Source organism: Magnolia sinica, chromosome 6 (assembly GCF_029962835.1).
Source record: "Magnolia sinica isolate HGM2019 chromosome 6, MsV1, whole genome shotgun sequence".
NCBI classification, from domain to species: Eukaryota; Viridiplantae; Streptophyta; class Magnoliopsida; order Magnoliales; family Magnoliaceae; genus Magnolia; species Magnolia sinica.
This window is the reverse complement of record NC_080578.1, coordinates 91,507,619-91,516,316: the sequence shown is the minus strand read 5'-3', so window position 1 is coordinate 91,516,316 and position 8,698 is coordinate 91,507,619. Positions and strand designations below refer to the sequence as shown.

Genomic DNA, 8,698 nt, shown 5'->3' with positions numbered 1-8,698 from the left:
AATTATAGAGATCATAAACTAAATAATTAAATATTAAATGTGTACATGAAAGGGTGGAACAAAAATGTTTTCGGTGATATTGCCCGGAATGTTCAGATGGCTGAAAACGATGTAACCAATCTGGTCAAGGCTTCTTGGAACAATGATATTCATGCCACCCCAATGCACAAACTCCACATCAAGATGAAAATTCTCAAGTCAGTCCTGAAAGGGTGGAACAAAAATGTTTTCGGTGATATTGCCCGGAATGTTCAGATGGCTGAAAACGATGTAACCATGGCTGAACTCCGTCTCCAAACTACTCAATCTGAAGCGGACACTATCGCTCTCAACCGGGCTCAAGAGAGACTAAAAAAGGCCATCTCTATGAGGAAATTTTCTGGAAGCAAAAATCAAGACACCATTGGCTGATAGAAGGCGACCGAAACACAAGATTCTTTTACGATTCGGTGATTAACAACCGCAGGAAACTTGAGATTAAAACGTTGAAAAAGACTATGGGCGAAGTCTTGGAAAAACTTGAAGATATTGCCAAAGAAGCAGAACAATACTACAGCTCCCTATTCTCTTCTGACGTTTCCTCTTCCAATGCTGGAATCTTGCAATGCATCCCGCACCTTGTTACTGATCAGATGAACAGGGGCCTGATGCTCCCTCTAACTCTTGAGGAAGTAAAAGTAGCTGCTTTCTCCATCCCTGTCGACAGTGCCCCACGCCCGGATGGTTTTGGAGGAGCATTCTTCTCCTCATGCTGGGACGTGATTGCCAATGACCTCTTCGAAGCAGCCAAAGACTCATCTCGGGTGATCCGATACCACGAGCCTTCCAATGCACTTCAATTTGCCTTATTCCGAAGAAGAAGATCGCTGCTTACATCACTGATTTCCGGCCCATAAGTCTATGCAACTGCATCATGAAGATTTTTTCCAAGATCCTGTTCAATAGGATGGCTCCCCTCCTTCCTGGCTTGATCTCCCCTGAGCAAGCAGCCTTTGTCAAAGGGCGATCAATCGTGGAAAATATAGCCATTGCTAGGGAGATGCTTCACGAAATCGATAGACCTATCCATGGGGGCAATTTAATCCTTAAAATTGACATGGAAAAGGCCTATGATCATCTTGAATGGGGCTTCATTACCCAAGCCCTTCAGAATTTTGGCTTTGACAGGCTGCATTCAAAGGTGTTGGACGAACGTCTGGTTCTCGGTAATTATAAACGGTCGGAGCTTCGGCTTTTTCGAATCAAATCGAGATCTCAGACAAGGGGATCCGATATCCCCTTCCATATTTATATTGGCAGCAGAAGTTTCAGCAGGGGCCTATCAAGCCTTTTCTCTTTTGGGCGATGCCAGCCCTACAAGCTTCCTTGGAACTGTCCCTCGATTACCCACCTATTTTTTGCTGATGACGTTGTCCTTTTTCTCAATGGCAGGTTGACAAATGTGCGATCTCTGCTCTCATTCATCAGGAGCTATGAATCAACCTCCGGCCAGAAGGTGAACTGGTCCAAGACATCGTTTATCTTACCAAAGAAATCAACTAGGAGCAAGGCCCAAAAGCTGAGCAACCTGACTGGATATAAGCATGTCCCTCTCCCCACCATTTACCTGGGCGTCCCGCTAACAAAAGGTAGGGTCAGTAGCCCACTGTTTCACCAGCTTTCTCAAAAGATCACCAGCAAGATTGAAGGATGGAAGGCCAAACTTCTCAACCCAGCAGCTAAGCTCGTCCTTATTAAACACGTCCTTTCTAGTATCCCCATCCATATGCTTTCGGCCATTCCCATCCCTAAATTGGTCATTACGGCAATTGAAAGAGCTATTGCAAATTTCTTTTGGGGCAGTTCAGAATATGGGAACAAAAGACATTGGGTCAATTGGAACTTGGTTTGCACACCACTTTCTAAGGGGGGCCTTGGTATCAGGTGTTTGGACGATGTCATGCACGCTTTTCATATCAAAATGGGTTGGCAATTGCTTCAAGGTACGTCCCTATGGGCCATGTTATTCTCAGCCAAATACTTCCATAGGCTGTTACACAACAGAGGATTGGATGACTACGCCAGTTCGTCTATTTGGAAGCCCATATTCAGAAATCTCCAATTCACTATGCAGCACTCCAGATGGCTGGTTGGTGAAGGCTCCATTAACTTCTGGACTTCAAACTGGACAGGGAGAGGCTTTCTCCTTGGAGCGTCAGCAACCTCCATTCCCCCGCCTTTGCTGAACCTCGCATTAAGGGAGTACTTCCTTCCTCCTAATGTCAATCTCACCACTGCTATTGCGAACATCCTCACCCCTGCTGCCTTGTGCATTGTCCAATCAGCCAACATTTCCATTACAAACAGGAGGATAGACTGATTTGGACCTGTCCACCAATGGGTCATTCTCCCTCAAATCGGCCTGGAATGCCACCCGCTCTCTGCATCCCAACCTCCCTTGGACTAAATGGATTTGGAATGAAGTGCTCCCTCCGAAACTGGGCATTTTCAGCTGGAAGATTATCCATGGTGCAGTCCCAGTCGACGCGACTGTTCGTAATATTGGTATTGCTCTGGCGTCTAAATGTGAATGCTGCGGGCCAGCAACTCCAGCCCCCCCTGATGCCCCTCCTCAAATGCGACACTCTGGTCAGACGCCATCTTCGATTCAGGGCCAGGACCGTTGGATGGTGGAGGACGTAGACCACCTTTTCAGCCGGGGTAGAGTTGCGTCTGAAGTGTGGGGCCACTTTCAACGACTCTTTGATGTTCCTGCAATGATAAATCCTTCTATTTCTCAGCGGTTCCTCTTGTGGTACAATAGAGCCAACCGCAACAACAAGGTCCCCTTTCTCACAGGTCTCGCTCCTAGCCTCATTTCTTAGGAAATCTGGAAAAGCAGAAACTCTGCCCGTTTTGACGCCCGAGGAATGTCTGCTACTCAGATTATCTCCATCGTCCACCGGTGGCTAAGAGAGCTTGGCCCCTCTGTTCAAGCTCCTGACAGTCTCTCGCTGGCTGATACGATACTTCTCCGTTTTCTTTCAATTCCTTCTGCTGACCCCAAGCCCCCAGGTAAGCCCACCTTAGTTAAATGGTCGAGACCTCCCCCAGGTTGGTTAAAGCTTAATGTTAATGGCTCTTCCAGAGGCAACCCGGGGGAGAGTGGAGGTGGTGGAATTTGCAGGGACCACCACGGAAAAATTGTTTTTGCTTTCCATCGATCTTACAGCTGCTCCACCAACATGGTAGCGGAGGCCCAGGTCATGCTCGATGGTTTAACCTTATGCCACAATCTGGGTCTGCCAAATATTATGGTTGAGACTGACTCTGAAATCTTGGCGAAAGCGATTGTCGATCCTCAAGCCAACTGCTCCTGGAACATCTGGTACACCCTAGGTGCGATCCGACTTTTGAGAGGGAGGCTCAACACCAAATTCAACCACATTCTAAGGGAGGGGAATTCGGCGGCTGATGCCTTGGCAAAACAGGCTAGCAACAGTAGCCCAAACAGAATTTTCGACTCTTGGTCGGCCCTCCCCAGACAGGTAAGGGGTGCAACCGTCTTAGACAACGCCGGAATCGGATGCATCAGACATCTATGACCTAGCCCCCAGTTTGGCTTTTAGTGTTTCTATTACTTTCATGCTTTACACGAGGAGTGAGGCCCGAAATCTTTTTGTCGGGGCCCACTTGACATATTGTATAGCCTCCAGTTGACTCAATAATATATATATATATATATATGTGTGTGTGTGTGTGTGTGTGTGTGTGTGTGTGTGTGTGTGTGTGTGTGTGTGTGTGTGTGTGTGTGTGTGTACATGAAAGGTGTTAGATTGCTTAGATGTGGATCGATAAATTTAGCCTTTTATACATAGCCTTCCGCACCTCACGCCCTTCATTACTCGAGTTTTTGCTCACGCGAAGTTGGGCACCAAGATATATAATTATAAAATATGGCCTTGAAGTAGCTCAACTCATCACAACTACTCCCACAGGAGTTGTCACACTAGATAGAGTCCATGTCCAATTAAAGTATTATGGATATATAACACAGTCCAAGCGTACCACCACATTACGTATATGAATCAATCACAGCTATAGTGGGGTCCACTAGTACTCTCAATCTAAATATCAAGTGGTCAAATCATCCAAACCATTAATCATGTGTGGTCCACCTAATAGAAATCTTACATATTTAACTCTTGGATTTATGAATTTCCTACAATTAACAATGAGACTAATGGCTGGGGATTTCAAATCCAAGGTGAAAGCTTAGATTACATCTAAAATCCTTCCAAGAGTTGCATGTGTAACATGTGTGTCACTAGATTATTAATCTATTGGGCATTGGGCCACTGATGATATCCCAAGACAATTAGATTATCAATTGCATCACTATAATTGTTTTAATACGATGATTTTTTTTGTCCAAGCATTGTCCATGTAAATCAACGGTTAAAAATCATTAGTTAGTCACTCAAATGTGATCTTGTGCTTATGCCTCATATGAGACTTGGAATTTCATAATTTTTGGGCAAATTATATATTTCAATGAGCTTATTATAACCATTGTGTCAAACCTACATACATATACTAATTTAAGATATTAAAGTTGATTTAGTAATTAAATTCAAACCCTTATAAATACGTCATCCATAGCTAGTTTTGGATTACAGGGGATTCAAATCTAGGGAGCCAAACTCATCAAAATCCAAGGTGCCAAACACAACAGTAGGAATTCAAATCCTGGGTGTTAAATCCACGCTCCCAAACAGGCCCACTTTGCATTCACGTGAAATTGAAAAGCCAAATCTTACATCTTTTGAAGGATAACCCTCGTTTGTACGAATGACCTTTTCATATTTCCGTGGAATTCACGTTTCATGAAGAAGAAAGATGCAGTTGGATTCTTTTTTCTGAGATGTTTACTTCTTAGATGTGACATTTTCTTTTTTAAATACATTTTGGGATTCTACGCTCGAAACAGCCATCGCGAAGAAATGGATGGAAGAGGGAATAGGATAGATGGGTAATTATGTAAAACCACCAAAACAGTCAGAGTCGAAATCAACGCTCTTCCCTTGTCCGTCAGTAACGGCGTTAGTAACGTTTAAACGTGAAAACTGCCACTGATACCATCGCTTTCCGTGGACTGACCCACACGTATGCTTTTCTTCGGTTGGGCTGACCTCACAAACCCTAAGAGAGAGAGAGACTGCGCGACGAACAGTCCCGATTTGTCGCCACTTCAGCTTACGCATATCTGTACAGATGGTGACTCTGGGACCACCAATCTTATATGCTATACTGTGTGTGGGCCCCACTACAAGAAAACACGGCTTAATATATATATATATATATATATATATATATATATATATATATATATATATATATATATAATCAGCTCCTTTGGCTTAGCCAGCCATACTCTTTAACCAGAACCGTCCATTCGTTATAAGGAAATCAGAAAGAAAGATATCATATTCAGTGAGATTTTCATAACATTAATACATCTTGCTGGGGTGGAAAAGATGGACGGTCAGGATCCATAAAGAAAAATACTGTAAAACAGATGTAGAGTGGAGCTGAAAAGATCCGGCATTGTTTCATGGCGCGACGGGCAAGAGTCGGCTTCGTGGTGGAGAATAACGCCTATGTCGTACGAGGAATCTATGGCCTCGTCCATGGTCACAAATCTCGTTCTCGGAAATTTCTCGGGACGTTTTCAACTTTTTATCTTTTTCTCGGAAATATATCGACAAATGTAAAAAATTATTTAAATATAAAAATTTATTTACGTAACAAATTACTTAATTTTTATTTTTCAAGTTGATATCGAAATTAAAACGCGATATTTTAAAATCTTCTCCAGATAATATGACGATATTTTCAAAATAACGCTGGCCTTTTCCATCCACAGAGATATCGAGCCCTACTCCCTACTCACACAATCTCTCTCTCTCTCTCCGTCACTCCGTACTGATCTGAGGGTTTGGATCATCTCTCTAACACCGGAGTGGCTCCATATAACTCAAGAAAACAGCGGATCCTTTCACCTCTCTTCGTAGGTATTATGTTATTATCCGCTGCTCGGCTCCAGAACATGTACACTTTACTCGGATTCGGATTGCGTTCTGTAGAACACAAGGCCACCTCGTTTTGTATATACCTGGCAAAACTGTGGGATCCACCACGATTATCTGTTTTATCCACGCCATCCATTCCTTTTTTTAGATCATTGTGGGGCTTGGGAGATAAAATGAGGCAGACCCAAAACTCAAGTGGACCACACCATAGGAAAACAGTGGGGATTGAATGCCTACCATTGAAAACTTCTCGGGACCACAAAAGTTTTGGATCAAACTGATATTTGTGGTTTCCTTAGCCCATGTCTTAGTACCTTATGAACAGGTTGGATGGGAAAATAAAAATCATGGTGGACCGTAGGAACGTTTAAACAGTGGGCGTCATTACCCACCTGTTTCTTGTGGTGTGTGGTCCACTTGAGATTTCGGTCTGCCTCATTTTTTTTGCTCATGCCATGAAATCATCTATAAAAATGAATGGACGGCGTGGATAAAATACATACATCATGTGGGGCCTACTTATACACAGTTCTAACGTTGGTGCTGTGTTATGCAATAAGCAATCAGAGTCCTCGGGCCTTCCAGTTCGGGCAGGTGGGTCCCACCGCTCCGGTGATCAACAGTTGATGCGAATGGGCCTTCCGGATAGGAAGAATAGTTTGCTCGCATTATGACCGTAGATATGATGGGTTCGGTAGATTGTAACAGAAATCTTTTTGGGTTTGTTTGGGAACGTTGTGGTTGTCATGGCCGATCATATCAACGGTTCGGAAATCTCAACCACCCGCCGCACGTGTGGTGCGTGGAGGATCATGCCGATGCACCCACACGCTTACAATTTAAGTTGGCATACATATACCAAAATGGAACCCTCCCATGTGGGGCCCACTTTCGATAATTCATAACGCTACGGATCACTCGATGATCTAAATCATACAATGATGGAAGGTTTCTTGTTGAACTTGGACCGTTGAATTTTCTCGTATCGAGCGTTCATTTGATGAACAATGGTAGTACGACATCCAATGAGTGTACGTTTTCATCGTGATGCACTTACGGATTGGGGTCAGACCTTCGAATGCAGATTGCCTGGTGACCGTACGCGTTTGCGTGGTGACCCTACAACCACCGACTTATGTGGTGGCAAGACTCTACAAGGCCTACCATGATGTATGTATTTCATCCGTGCCATCCATCCAATTTTCTAACGCATTTTAGGCCTTGAACCACAAATTGATGTATATCCAAAGCTTAAGTGGAACACACCATAGGAAATAGTGGGGATTTAATTAACGCCTACCGTTGATAGCTTCTCAAGGACCACTAGGCCAATGCACGAGCCCAGCTAGTTTGAAAAGTTTTGAAAAGTTCTTTTGGCTTGGCACGATCTAGCTTGGCTTGAATAACAACTTCACGTGACCTAAGTTTCACATGACCTAGCTTGTTTTGAGAAAACGAGCATATAGCTTGACATGGCTCAACTTAAACTTAGCTCAGATCAGAACTCCAGCTTGGCTCGACTCGAATATATATATATATATATATATATATATATATATATATATATATATATATATATATATATATATATATATAAAAGTTAAAAACTTATAACCTCATCCTACTCATATGTACATTTCCTTCCTTTCATTACCCAACCTATATATATATTAGGTACGAGCCCAATCCCATACGAGAAAGCATATGAAAACCAACTCACACTGCGAAATATCAACGCTAATGGTAAATGTTATAGTCTACTTGAATAACTTGTGACTAACGTCGACAGCGGTAAACACCCACATGCAACTCAGTAAAACAAGGGAATAAAAGAATCCTCAAACAGAGAAAACTGGCAACCATATCGCAAGGAATGTTGCATTTCCATTCAAAAGGAAAAGAAATTCCAATAAACTAGTAGTTTAGCTGCCAATTACAAAAGACTTTCAAACCTTGAACTAGACATAACCAGCAAAATCCCTCTCACTCAACTTCACCATGGACAGGGCACCGTTACCCTTATATGTTGCTTGGATACATAAATACCCTAACCTTACTTCCCATGGATTTGGGGGGCAAGTTGGATTTGAACTAAGCCCGCACAATCCCAAAATTCTTGTGTGGGCAAGTGACCTTCCCCCAAATGCACCTATAATGAGAACCGTCCTTCTTGACCTTGGCCTTATAGATGTACGCCATCCTCTTGCCGCAGTACCAGGTCACCTCCTCTTTCGTATTCACGCCCTCAATCTGAACTAGAGATGTCAATGGGTACTAGTTTGACTTCGATCTCTTGTATCCGAGAATCGTTCCTCACACATACAGCCTAACACGCTCGCCCTAGGGCCCTTTCAACATTTTCGCTGCAGAGGGTTTTGCCAAAAGAGAAACAGGTGCAAAAAACCCTAGAAGGCGCAGAGCATATATATATAAAAGTTAAAAACTTATAACCTCGTCCTACTCATTTTTACATTTCCTTCCTTTCATTACCCAACCCACTGCGTCTAAGCTCCTCTCTCTCTCTCTCTCTCTCTCTCTCTCTCTCTCTCTCTCTCTCTCTCTCTCTCTCTCTCTCTCAACAGTAATGTACCTATATCTAAATCTAATCTTTTATATTTTTTTATCTA

At 43.1% G+C, this 8,698-nt stretch overlaps 1 pseudogene; it reads right to left on the bottom strand.

Annotated features, from left to right (window-relative positions):
• Positions 1–7,745: 7,745 nt before the first annotated feature.
• Positions 7,746–8,471, bottom strand: LOC131250134 (large ribosomal subunit protein eL33y-like; annotated as a pseudogene).
• Between the last annotated feature and the right edge of the window lie 227 nt (positions 8,472–8,698).